The sequence below is a fragment of the Cryptomeria japonica genome, chromosome 6, assembly GCF_030272615.1.
Source record: "Cryptomeria japonica chromosome 6, Sugi_1.0, whole genome shotgun sequence".
NCBI classification, from domain to species: Eukaryota; Viridiplantae; Streptophyta; class Pinopsida; order Cupressales; family Cupressaceae; genus Cryptomeria; species Cryptomeria japonica.
The window spans coordinates 482,772,558-482,776,729 of NC_081410.1; positions in this window are offsets into that span (position 1 = coordinate 482,772,558).

The window sequence follows — 4,172 nt, forward strand, 5'->3', positions numbered from 1 at the left end:
AAGATTTCAGCAACATCCAAAGAATTTCCATCAAATAATAACATGTCATATATTTATTCTTTGTACTAGATCTCTTAGATGAGCACATTCTTTCCAAATTTCATTCACGAAGAAATGGTAACACCATCGCCTTTCAAATTTACTTATCAACCACAACATTCATATTTCATCACAAGCATAAAGGTACTTTCATGGTTTAACCCAATCATTACCCAAGTCAATAATGATTTAAGTTTCACATACACCCTATTAAAATATCATCAAGAAAAAAAAACATTCCATCCAATAATTTGTATCAAAAGGATCATGAATACAATACAAGAATCTTGTTTTCCAACACAAGATTAATTCCAATCAAACAATTCTCATTACATATACTAGTCTACTTATATTCCGAAGTAGCATATTCATTAAAAACATCTAGACAGAGAGAAGAGGAAAATGGAGAGAGCTATCATTCTAATGAATAATGTTTACATACTAAATCAAGTAAGGCCATACCAAGATAACTAAATTCTCTCAGTACACAATCTTTATCGAATAATGGAAGCACTACCACATGTTATATAGTTACATTTTGCTAAGGAACACAAATATAATATTTCATGATATTTCCAAGATTTAATAAACATAACTTGAAAAATTAAGACCATACAACAAAATGAGTTCTATACAAACAAGATTTTATACATACAAGATCCCATTCACAAAATAAGCAATTATTGTTAATTGGTACAACATACATCATAAAGGTAGGGGAAGGAGGTAATGAAAGGTAATATCCATACAACATATATATCATCTAATTTCTTCACCTAGGTGTAAAGCTTAACCCAAAACCGGTACATATAAATTAGCATGCACACCCACACTTCTTCTAGCTAGTCATAAGAAAAACAATACATCATCCTAACATAGTAAGCCTAATTATGTAAATGGCATTTTCAATAAAGAAGTTCTTACAATTTCATTCTAATCTATAAACATGTTATTTCATCATACCAATATTATCTTTTGCATCCAAGTATATGCTAGAAACCTTTATGTAGTTCAAATTGAATCATCAATTACTAATGTTAAAGAAATATACACAATGAATTAATACACACAAAGTTAGACACTTTAATTTAGGGAAAAGAAAGAGAATATTAAGTAAAATATTCTTTCACTAAAATTCATCAAGGACGACAAGAAACACAATTAATGACTTACTACGATAGCACACCATACAAGACTAAGGGTAAAATACTTAACGAAAGATCCCGATGTTACAACTTGTGCTCTTATACAGAGTGTAATACCCACCAAAATACCCTGGAGAAATATGACCATCTAGTATGCATATGAAGATTTAAAAAAAAAAAAAACTAAACAAATGTAACACATGTATCCCAATTAAACACAAGCATTGTCTAACATGATCCCCAAGAGACACATACATCATCTAGTCATGCACATAATTAAATTCAACACAAACATAAAAACATAAGTACGCAAGCAGAATTAATTAACATCTCAAAGATCAACTTAACCCCCAGGGTATCTCAATGCCATTACTTAACATTAAGAATATAACAACACCAAATAACTCAACTATATCACTTACTTATAGTAAAACTATAATCCATTTTGTTTAAAACATGAAGCATTCCTTAACTTTATTATCACGCACATGCAAGTATAATCCCCAATTACTTGTAAACCATAAGTTCATTTTAATGTGCCAAATCTAAGTGTTCCTATTCATTTAGTCTTGACCAATGAACATCCATAATAATACCAAATAATGATTCTATACATATTCTTTTCTTATCTCAATAGAAGTATTCTACAACATAATTCTCATCACAAAGGAAAATGATTCTCATATTACTACAATTAATGCCAAGAAGCTCATGATCATACACATTATAACACTCAACTAACATTTAGGATATCAATGAATCTAACTGGAACAATATCTGATGCAAGGACTTCGTGGGGTCATAACTTTTGACTCAGTTGTCTGATTGGGCTGAAATTTGACGTGGAGGTGTATCTTGAGGAGTTCTTTGGATTTCCAACAAAACCTAGTTTGGTAGGGTCTCAAAAAAATTAAAATTTTGGGGCCTGATTCCTTCATCTAAGGCCTCAAAATTGGCTTTTATTGTTTTTTCGGGTTTTTAGAAAGTTGGTTTTTTAGTTAATTTTGAACTCGTAATATTTATGGGGTTATAAAGTTGGAAATTTGTGTCGTAGGAATGTTTTTTAGATTTCTAAAAGATTTCATGATTTTTGGGATAGGTTTGAAAATTTCCATAAAAGGCAAATTTTAGATTTTGTAAAAATCTACAAAAAAAGGAAAATTTTGGTTTGCTATTAAAATAGGCCCTTTTTCATTGTAATCGCAAAATGGTTGGGGTTTGTAGAAGAAGAATAATGAAGATAATTTGATCCAGACTTGTGTCAATTTTTTATAATTTTATTTATTATATTGGTTATGTTTTAACTAGCTACATTAGTATCGTATAACAATACTCAGTTAACAAAACTGACATTTTATACCCGAGTTCACTTTTTGTATAATAAACATTGCACCTTAATTCATGTACCTGCATGCCTATTTACACAACTAGACGTGCAATATAAAATCTATTAAAGGTTCGACACATAATGATCAAGACAAATCATATCATTACTTTAACTAGATCAATCATATAGAAATTTACTACAAAACTCACAAGGGTAAACACAAACCTTAAGATAGAGTGGCAAGGCTAGACAACCTCAAAAAATCCAAACCTAAGGGATAGACCTAAAGTCTTGGGGGCTCATCGAAGATGGCCTTACCTATGTGAATGCACAGATACTTCGTAGTTCGACATTTAAAAAAAACATATAAATTTTATAAAAGTGGGTATGCAACCCTTTCTAGGGCCTCATACCCTAGACAGTTCTCTCGTTGGCTGCCACCCACTTAGGTGAAATAGGGACGAAGTCCTAAATCTCATTGAGGAACTTGACACCAATCTTAACAACTCAGGAGGGAGTACTAGTCCATGCAATTATGAGTGACTACTATCTCCAATAAAGGACATCATTATTAACACATGTTTGATAGCAAAGTAGAACCATCTGAAGATACACACTTGAAAAGTGTGAACCACTTAAAAAGATACACACATTTCTAGCAATAAAGATCAACTTCGCTAATAGAAATAATTTAGCAAGGCAAACTAATAGCAATGATAATCATTACTGAATAAAATAAAATCAACTTATTTCAAATGGCGCATATTAACAACATAAATTCAAAAGACAAAGACAATTGAATAGGGACCTATGGTAATCTTAATGAACTAGGATCACTTTCCCCCTCCATAAGTATTATCAAAGATTGTAATGTTTCATGTGATCCTATTCTATTAACTTCTATTCCATTAATATTATTAATTACTTTACGAACTAGGTATTATTAATTCCGTTTGAGACAAGTTAATCAAACAACCTTACAAGCGACTTATATATAAATAAAAAACAAAATCCCATTATCATCATTGATCAAGATTTAGCTTTAACTAATGAAGACAATTAAATAACATTTGTATTTACATTGTTGGCTAAAAACCTAGTTTAAGTAACTTAAATAAAAAGATTGTTCAATTAACATTCACATTGGTTTTCAATACTAATTGCCCAATTCTAAATCATCAATACTCATTTAAATGAAAAATAATAATATTACCCATACATACAATAAACTACTTAATAAGAACCAACTATTATCCAAATATGGATTATTGGAACACACATAGGTTGGATTCCTTAAATTCTCACTAGAATAAAATATTCCAAACATTTTATATTTTTATAAATGAATAAATTGTATTTATCCAATTTTCACTCGAATAAGGTAACCAAATACAATATATATATATATATATATATATTAAATAGATGAATGATATTTCATATATTTTCACTCAAAATAAGGTAAAATACATTACATGATAAGTATAAATAGAATGTCAATCTCAAACCTAGAAAAATACAATTCCTTAACGATTAGAAGAGAGAAATGATTCTATTAATCCTAACACCAACCCAAACAACTCAAACATTAAAACTAATATAAATACTAAGAAGAAAACTCAAAAATCAAATTCAAGCTTCAAACATCAAAGTATAATGAA